Raw genomic sequence first — 10,381 nt, forward strand, 5'->3', positions numbered from 1 at the left:
ACAAAATCCAAGAACAGCTACACTTTAGGGGTAAGGGCAATATGGAAACAGACCAGTCTGTTTCACAGTGATCTGCTCATATATTATCTGCCAGCCAGAAGAAATTAAATTGTCCTTAGAAAAGGATAACAGCTTCCAGAGCCTCAACAATTCTTTGTACGCAATGTCCAATATTCAATCAAAAATTACCAGAAACAGACCTGAGATGTAATTATTTTTAATTACGTGTCATTCATGCAATTAAAAATAACAATAATTATGATTATAAAAATAGATGAAACTGATTTTAGCAGAAAAATTACCAAAATCAAATGAAAATTCCAAAATAAAAAAAGTACAAAAAAAATGAAATAAACAATTCAGTAGATAGGTTTAAATATCATACTAGACACAAAAGAGAACATTATTGAAATATAAGTTAGATCAGTAGAATTTTTCAGATTGGGGCATGCAGAAGAAAACCCCAGAATAGAAATTACACACAAGATGTGTAGCACAAGATTAATAGGTCCAATGGATGTATAATTGAAATCCCATAAGGACAGGAGGGAAAGATAGGGTTAGAAGACTTGTTTAAAGCATAATTGGTCAAAAATTTTCCAAAATTGACAAAGGACATCAAGACACAGAATTAAGAATTTTGAAAAGCTCAAAGCAGGATAAATACAAAGCACACATGCAAACACACACACGTGTACATTATAGTTAAAGAGAAAATCTTGCAAAGGAAAAATAATTCTTAAAAAGAAAAGAACAGGCTGGGCATGGTGGCTCCACACCTATAATCCCAGCACTTTGGGAAGCCAAGGCGAAAGAATTGCTTGAGCTCAGGAGTTCAAGATCAACCTTGGCAACAGAGTAAAACCCTGTCTCAAAAAGAAAAAAAAAAAAAAAAAGAAAGAAAAAGAAAAAGAAAAGAAAAGAAAAGAAAAAGAAAGGAGGAAAGAAAAACAAATCTTCTATTCAGCCAGAGAAAAATAAACATCTTACTTTCAAAAAAAAAATGACCAAAAAAACCTGATAACTGAATTTTTAACAGAAACTATGGAAACCAGAAAATAAAATCTTTACAAATGTTGGGAAAATGAAATACTCCTACCAACAATTCTAAACCTAGTGAAACCATGTACACTCCAGGAAATACTAAAAGGAGATGTTCATGCAGATGGAAAATGATTTCCATGGAAGCACAGTGACACAGGAAGAAAACACCACCGCCAGAGATGGTAACTATGCTGGTAAATACCAATGAATATTCAAGATTTTAGTAAGACTAGTAATATACTAAGCAAAATTTAAATATCTGATAAATATCAAAAAAGGTAAAAGAAGCAATGGATTGAAGTGTTATAAGATTCTTTTATTTTTACCAGAATTGCTAAAAGCACTAACTTAAGGTAGAATCAAATATGCATGTTGTAATCTATGAAAACAACTAAAAGAAGACTAACAGAATTCATAAGAGTATTCAAGATAAGAGAGGAAAAAAATAAATGATTAATACAAAAGAAAGTAAGAGAGAAAAATAAAAGGTAGAAAGTACAGATAAGACAAAAATCAGGAAGATGGTAGATTAAATCTAAAGATATTAGTAATTACATGAAGTATAAATGGAACAAATGCTACTCATTAAATAATAAGATTGTCAGACTGGATTTTTAAATATCTTATAATGGTACTAGGAGACATACCTTAAACAGTAAGGACACAGAAAAGTTCAAAGTAAAATGATAAAAAAGATATATTGTACAAACCCTATACCAATTTCATACAAGGCAGGCTTTAAGTTAATACACATTAAGAAATTAAAGAGGACACTAAAAGTGTAGAAAAATTCTAAATTTGCATGCATTTAATAGCATCAAAATATATTTTGAAAAATTACCACAACTCAAAGAACAAATCAGCAAATTCACAATCATAATTAAAGATTTTTACAAAGTTCTCTGTGACTGGATAGAACAAACAAACACAAAAATCAGTAAGGGCACAGAAGCTCTTAACACTTGATCTATTTGACAAACTTGATCTATCTGACATATATGGAGCACTATAGCTCCAAATCGCAAAATACACATTCTTTTCAAGGACACATAGAACGTTAACTAAAATAACTATACACCAGGTCTTAGAGGATTAAAGTCATACAGTGTAGATTCTCTGACTGCATTAGAATTAAACTAGAAGTAAAAAGTAGAAAGATAACCAGGAAAATACCCAAACATTTTGCTAGTAGGCAATACTTCTTTATAACCCATGGATCAAAGAAATCAAAATGAAAAATTAGAAAATATATTGAACTAAATAATAACAAAAATATGGTGTATCAAAACTGGTGGGATACTGCTAACATAGATTTAATGGGACATTGATAATCTTAAATGCTATACAAAGAACAAGTTGCTAAAAATAAGATTGATAATCAGTGATCTAACATTTATCTCAAGATGCTTGAAAAAGAAAAGCAAATTAAACTCAAAGTAGAAGGAGCCAGTACCAACAAAAGCAGGTACCAAGAGAATGGGGGGAAAATGCATATAACAGAGAAAATCAAGAAAGTGAAAATGTTTGCCAAAAAGGCTAACAAAATTCATAACCTCCTAGCAACACTGATTGAGAAAAAAAAAAATTATTAGTACCTCTATGTAAAAGGTATACTGGAATTAAGATTCTGCAGGTTTTAAATAAGAAGAAATATGCACAAATATATTTACAATTTCTTCCAGAGCTCAGAAGAGAAGTGAATAATTAATAACTCCTTTTCTGAGTCCAGGGTAATCTTGATAACAAATCCAGATCAGAGCATTACAAAAATGGCCAATCCCGTTTGTAAACAAAGTAGCAAGTATCAAAGCTGCCAATATATTTAAAAGACTAATATATCATGAGTAAGTTTCCAGGAATAAAAACTTGGTTTCTCATTTAAAAATCAATCATAATTTACCACATTAACACGGCATATGAAAAAAATATATAAACACCAAGATAATATATAAAAGCATTGGTTAATATTCAAGATCTATTAATAATTAGCTTTAAAAAATCAGCAAACTAGGATAAAAAGAGCCTTGTAAATCTGATGACAAGTACCTACCTACCAAAAAAGGAGAGAAAAAACCTACAGTAAACACAACATATTTAATCATGAAATACTGAAAACTTTCTCCATTACATAAGGAATGAGACAAGAATATTCACTGTGTTATGGTTCTCTAGGGAAACAGAATCAATAAAATGTATGTATACACACACATGTATCTCTATACACACACACACACATACACATAAATATACAGGGAGAGAGACAGATTGTAAGGAATGAGCCCACATGACTGTGGAGGCCGGAAAGTCTGAAATCTGTAGAGCAGGCCCGCAGGCTGGAGACCAGGGAAGCGTTGATGTTACAGCTCAAGTCCAAAGGCAGTCCAGTGGCAGGGCTCCCTCTGTCTTGGGGAATCTCAATCTTTCCTCTATTAAGATCTTCAGCTGTGAGGCCCACCCATATTAGGGAGGGCATACTGCTTTACTTAAAGTCCACTGATTTACATGTTAATCACATCTAAAAAATACTGGCCGGACGCAGTGGCTCACACCTGTAATCCCAGCACTTTGGAAGGCCGAGGTGGGTGGATCACCTGAAGTCAGGAGTTCGAGACCAGCCTGGCCAAGCCCATCTCTACTAAAAATACAAAAATTTGCCAGGAGGGTAAGGCAGGAGAATCTCTTGAACCTGGGAGGTGTAGGTTGCAGTGAGCCAAGATCGCACCACTGTACCCCAGCCTGGGTGACAGAGCGAGACTCTGTGTCAAAAAAAACAAAACAAAACAAAAAAAGAAGGTACTGTGAACTGCCAAGTTGACACATAAAATTAACAATCACAGCCACTATCCTCACTTACCTTTGATATTTTATAAGAGGTTCTAGCCAGTGTGATCAAGGCAAAGAAAAGAAAAAGATAAGTGAATTGGAAGAAAAGAAGTTAAACTGCAATTATTCACAAATGATGTAATGATATATGGGAATAATCCAAAATAATTCACAAACTATTAGAATTAATCCATAAATTTATTAAAGTCACTGGATATGGTACCAATATACAAAATAAGTGTTTTTTCTATATTCTAGCAATAAACAAATAGAAAGTAAAATTTTAATAGTATAAAAAAATCAGTGACCTAGGAATAAATCTAACAAAACATGTGCAAACCTCTACACAGAAAAAGACCAAAGATCACTAAGAGGAACTAAAGACCCAAATTTAGAGGGAAATACAATCAGTTCTTACTATTCACAGTAGTTATTCTATAAAGTCACCACTAACACTGAATTAGCAAATAATGACCATTGCTCCTAGGAGAAATAAGAGTGTTCAGTTCCTGTGAGCCTCTGGTCACAGCATATTTGTCAACTGGTCAATATACAACCTTGTTTCACTTGTGCTTCTGTTTAAAGACACAGTATTTAATTTATTTCATTGATCCAGTTTATATTGAACACAGAGCCAGTGGCAGTATAACTTGTGCCTGAATGGAGCTTATCTGACAGGTCTTTTCTCTGTAAGGCAGATGGAGAAACATAGCCTTCTTATACTTAGGAATTCTTACAGCCTTCTTACACTTAGAAATTCTAAACATCACCTCAGCACTACACTTGGAGGTCGTTTGAAACAGAAAAATTATCAATAAATAACACAAAAATGAAAAAAGAACAAACCATGAAAAAGGACATTTGTTTACTGCTAATATGAGAGCTGGAACAAGAAGGCAGGGTGTGGCCTTGTTCTTCCTCAGCTGGGAAAATGCCTGTCAGGCAACATACATTCTTCACAGCTATGTATGTTCACAGTTACCAGAAGTGCCACAAGTATTGATTTTGGGGTTACACAAATAAATTTTAGCAAGTAGGTGAATTCAGAAATACAGAATTCATAATGAGGATCAACTCTACTTTCAAAGACTGAAAGACTAAACGAACATCAAATCACTTGATTTGATTATCCTTGAATCAATCTGTATGTTCAATGAAATCTCAATTGGTGTCCTAGCACACTCTTTCAAGGAAATTAATAAGATTCCAAAATTCAGGTGGGAATGCAATTGACTAGGAAAAGCAAAGACAACCTGGAAGAAAAACAATAAAGCTGGAGCATTGACACCACTGGATCACAAGACTTCTCCAGAGCTACCTTAATTAAGCAATATAGTGATATTAATGCACAGATAGAAAACTGTACCAATGGAAAAGGTAGAGTTCAGAAACTGATCCACACATAAATGGCCATCTAATTTACAACACATATGTCATTGCAATCCACCACCAAAGTCGACAAAAAAGATATATAACCTAATCAAAATGGGTAAAAGATTTGTCTAGATCCTTCACAAAAGAGGATCCAAGTGATCACTACCATGGAAAATCCAAAGACGGAATCTGTGTAAAAAATCTAGCCAGCTGGGCTAAGGAACTGTACATTATTTATTAGCAGGAAAATGCAAAATACAACAGTGAGATACAAAATACAACCATCAGAATAAGTAAAATTTTAAAAACTGGGACAATATCTAGTGTTGGAAGAATGTAGATCAATTGGAACTGTCATAAATTGTTGATGGAAATATAAATTTTAAAAATCAGCTCAGAAAACCATTTGGCAGCATCTATTAAAGCTGTAAAAGTACAACCTTATCACTCAGAAATTCCTCTGTTAGTTCTATACCTAATAAAAATGCCCAAAAATTCACTAAAAGACATGTACAAGAATGCTCATAACAGCACTGTTTATGGTAGCTTCAAATTGGAAACAACTCAAATGTCCATCAAAAATAGAATGGGTAAATATAGTTTGGTGTAGTTAAGCAATGAAATGTGTAGCACAGAAAAGAATAAATACAACAAAACACCATGGATGAATATTGCTGTGGTTTGAATGTGTTCCCCACCGAATTCAAAAACTGAAAGCTAATTGCTAATGTGGTAGTATTAAGAGGTGCAGCCTTCATGAATGGGATCAATGCCCTAATAAAAAGGCCTGGGGGAAGTGTGCTCCCCTCCTGCCATGGGAGTATATAGCAAGAAGGCACACATTTTGCAGCAGAAAGCAAGCTCTCACCACACACTGAATCTGCCAGCACCTGGATCTTGAACTCCTCAGCCTTCAGAACTGTGAGCAATACATTTCTGTTGTTTATAAATAACCCAGTCTAAGGTATTTGTTACAGCAGGCCAAATGAACTAAGAGAAATATGACTAATATTTCATTGAGAGAATGAAGATAGATACAAAGAATTATGTATTACATGATTTCATTAATAAAAATGTATATTAGGTAAAACTGAATTATAGCAACATAGAATAAAGGCAATGGTTAAGGGGAGGGTAATGGCTTGAGGAGGTGGTAAGGTGGTTTCTGAGGTCCTGGTACTGTTCTAGATCTTGATTTGGGCTATACAAGCGTGAATGTTTGGAAAATCGAGTTCTACACTTAATATTCAGTGTATTTTGCTATAAATGCTTCAATAAAATATGTATTCAAAGTTTCTGAGATAAGCTATTTTTCAACCTAGAAATCTCTATCTCGCCAAATTAGCAATTATGGGTGAAAATACAAAAAACAACTTAGGCTTTTTTAAAAAGTCTAAATGTCTAAAAATGTTTAAAATGTCTTTAAAAAATCTATATATTTTTCTCTGTAACCTTTCTAGAAAACTGGGAGGATGTGCTTGACAAAATGATAGAGTAAGTCAGGATCTGGCAAAATGTTTCCATTAATAACCAGATGGTGAATATGTTAGGCTTTGTGGCTGTACTGCCTCCGTCTCAATGACTCAGCTCCACCACTGTGGACTGAAAACATCCACAGACAACGCACAGGTAAACGGGTGTGGTGCTGCCCCAATAAAACTTTATTTTCAAAAACAGATAGGGGGCCACAGTATTCTGACCTTTGGGTTAAACCAGGAAAAAAGCAGGCAGGAGGGACAGGGAGGGGAGAAGGAATGAAAACACTCAGGATAATGAAAAAGAAAAATCCCAAGACAGTATCTGTGTAAAAAATCTAGCCAGCCAGGCATAGTAGCTCATGCCTATAATTCCAACACTTTGGGGAGGCTGAGGTGGGAAGATCACCTGAGGCCAGGGGTTTGAGACCATCCTGGCCCATGTAGCCACCCAATCTGTACCAAAAAAAAAAAAAAGACAAGCTTGCTGGTGTGTGCCTGTAGTCCCAGCTACTCGGGAGGCTGAGGCAGGAAAATCATTTGAGCTGAGTAGTTTGAAGCTGGAGTGAGCCATAATTGTGCTACTGCACTCCAGCCTGGGCAATAGAGCAAGACGCTATCTCAAAAAAAAAAAAAAAAAAAAAAAAAATCTAGCTATCAACAAATCCATATTGGAGCAAACCAAAGGCAAACAGGACAGGAAAATTATTAACTCCAGGAAAACAAAAAACAAGATTTTGAAGGAACAGAAAATTATGGTATACTACATAACTCAATCATCCATAATATTTATAAAATCATAAAATTGGGAGCACTAAATGTTTATTCAACCAAAATTATGGTGTAACTGCTGGGTAGATAGTACATAGGAATTATGCACATACATAGAGGCCAGAGTGAGACTAAATCCTCATCTTTTGTTTTGAGAAGTTAATAGGTAACACCTAAAACTGAAAAGTCATTAGTAGCAACACATGCCTGTTGTTTACAAACGTGGATGCAATTATCAAAAGAATTGGAGGCTGGGCGCGGTAGCTCATGCCTGTAATCCCAGCACTTTGGGAAGCCAAGGCAGGCAGATCACTTGAGGTCAGGAGTTTAGTTTGAGACCAGGCTGGCTAACGTGGTGAAACCCCATCTCTACTAAAAATATAAAAAGTAGCCGGGCATGGCAGTGCATGCCTGTAATCCTAGCTACTAGGGAGGCTGAGGCAGGAGAACCACTTGAGCCTGAGAGGAGGAGGTCTCAGTGAGCCAAGCTCTCGCCACTGCACTCCAGCCTGGGTGACAGAGCAAGACTCCATCTCAAAAAAAAAAAAAAAGAATAAAAAGAATTGGTAAAGAAGTTAAAAGTTATTTCCTCTGGCGGATGAGGACATGGTAGCAGTAGAGAGAGTATGATTATGACAGTTTTTTATAGTAAGCCTTGCAGACCTTATGAATATCTTACCCTTTAACCCTTTTTCTACTTGCCCAGAGAATTCTCATGCAGCTTATGGCTGTAGCCTTTACCCCAAAATAACTTTGTCACAAAATATCTCGCTTTTATTATTATTTCACATCACTCTAGCATATCGACTTTGGAAACAAAGGTTTTGGAAACAAAAGACATCACCCTATTTATAGCATTCTGTTTTTAGTGGGTATTTCCATTTACAAAATATAGTAATTCTTGATCGCTGAAAATGTCAAATCCTAGAAAGCGTAGCATTCTTACGCATGATGTTAAGATCATTCTCAAACAATTGTTGGCCAAAGATTCATTCATTTGATGAATCTGATTTTTCCAAAATAGATGATTCTGATGATTCAAATGATTCTGATGTTAGTTCTGTTTAGAAATAACTCCAAGAACAATTTTTATATTTTACTTTCACATTGAAAATCAGTCAGATTTGCTTCAGCCTCAAAGAGTGTGTTTATGTAAGATTAAATGAGTGCTGGCAGTGAGCTGTACTTTTTTTTTCTAAATGAGATTAAACCACATGCATGTATAATCTTGATAGTAATAAAAACCACACAAAAAGTAGAAATTGGATGGGTAGCCCCAGGGTATGAAATCATCTGAAATCAAACTCAACATGGGTTGACACAGCTTAAAATTTCTTTCAAGTTTTATCTTAAAAATTCAGTGTTACGCCCCATTCTATTACCATGATATTTGTGCTTCAATAGATCTAACCCTTATATCGTAAATAGATCTAACCCCTATGTCTAGTCCTCATGTCTTTCTGTAGAAACACCTGTGCCTACAGAAAAAAGTTAGACTTTTCATTTTTATATTCAAATTATGAGATGGGGCATCACACTTTTATTTCTTAGATATTCCCATTTCGAATTAATACAGAAATGGATCATTTCTTCCTCTCTCCCTTCTGTATTTGCTATTCATTTATTCAATAAACATTATGCACACACGATTCTAGTCACTGTGGATTCGGCAGTGAGTAAGATGAAGAGGGGCCTACTCTCACTGAATTACATTCATAGGGGATGGGTGTGGCCAGTGGAAAGAGAACACACAGACAAGGAAGAGCTCTACCACCTTAAGGGTGAACCCTTAACCAAACAGGCGCTCGTGTGCTCCCCCGCAGAAGCCACATCTTTGCTGCTCTGTTGTCAAAGACCATTTATGAGGCAGAGGAGCCTCCAACACAGCTGTCCTACTGCACAAAAGCTTCCTACTCTGCACCCAAGAAGTGGACCCTGCTCTTCCCTGGGCTTAGAGGTGGAGGTGGAAAAAAAGCCTTACTAATTCTCAGAGCACGACCTAGCCTGGGCTGTAATGTTGAAGGAGATTTGCTAAAGGCTGGAGGTAGAAATGGAGACACAGGATCCAGTGTCCCTCACCAGAATGGCTCTACGCCATGCTGGGGGCCTCAGCTCACTCGCCAGCACTGAGGTTTGCCTGGCACCCCGTGCTTTGGAGTCCAGGTGAGATCCAGGTAGCCACATGTAGGATGCCAACAAAGAGCCCAGTCCCGGAGATGCTCCAGCAGCCTAGGCTGGCCCGGATCCACCATGTGACAAAGAGCACACAAGGCCCTCTGGTCTGAGCAAACCCCCATTTCTTAGAAACAAAACACAATGACAAGCACGCAGCAACAAAATTGCAGTAGCAAGTAGCACACTGCCAGCCATCTCTACAAGAACGCTGAAAGTTAGAACAGCCTAGGTCTAGACTTGGAAGGGGTGAGGGCATGTTTCCATGAACTATTTCACAAACTCGAGTCATTCAAGACAGAACCTCACCATTTTTCCGGATCCATTGTGGTGGACATGCTGATCTCTCCACAGTAGCCCGTCTCCATTCCTCTTGCTTTATACAATCCTGCAGTTCTCAGCTGGGCAATGTTGGCCATCTTGGCCCCACCCTCAACTCCAGGGTGGCCACAGGGGATTCGCTCCTGAGTGTGATGCCATTATCCTGGACACAGGTTAGAGAAGTGCTGGAAACACAGGAGTAAGCCAACAGACGCATCGCATACTGTAAGTATCCAGTCAGAACGGTTGGAGGAGAAGAGACTTTGTTTTCTATTTGGGGAAAGTTCTGGATAAGGCTGCGGAAGCCGTGGCCCTCGGAGCCCTGGAAGCTATCCTGCTTCCAGGAGGGAATCATCTGTGGAGAGGTCAGGGCCCATGGAAGGCGGGGCTGAGCAAACCTC

Source organism: Macaca fascicularis, chromosome 3, assembly GCF_037993035.2.
Source record: "Macaca fascicularis isolate 582-1 chromosome 3, T2T-MFA8v1.1".
Classification (NCBI taxonomy): domain Eukaryota; kingdom Metazoa; phylum Chordata; class Mammalia; order Primates; family Cercopithecidae; genus Macaca; species Macaca fascicularis.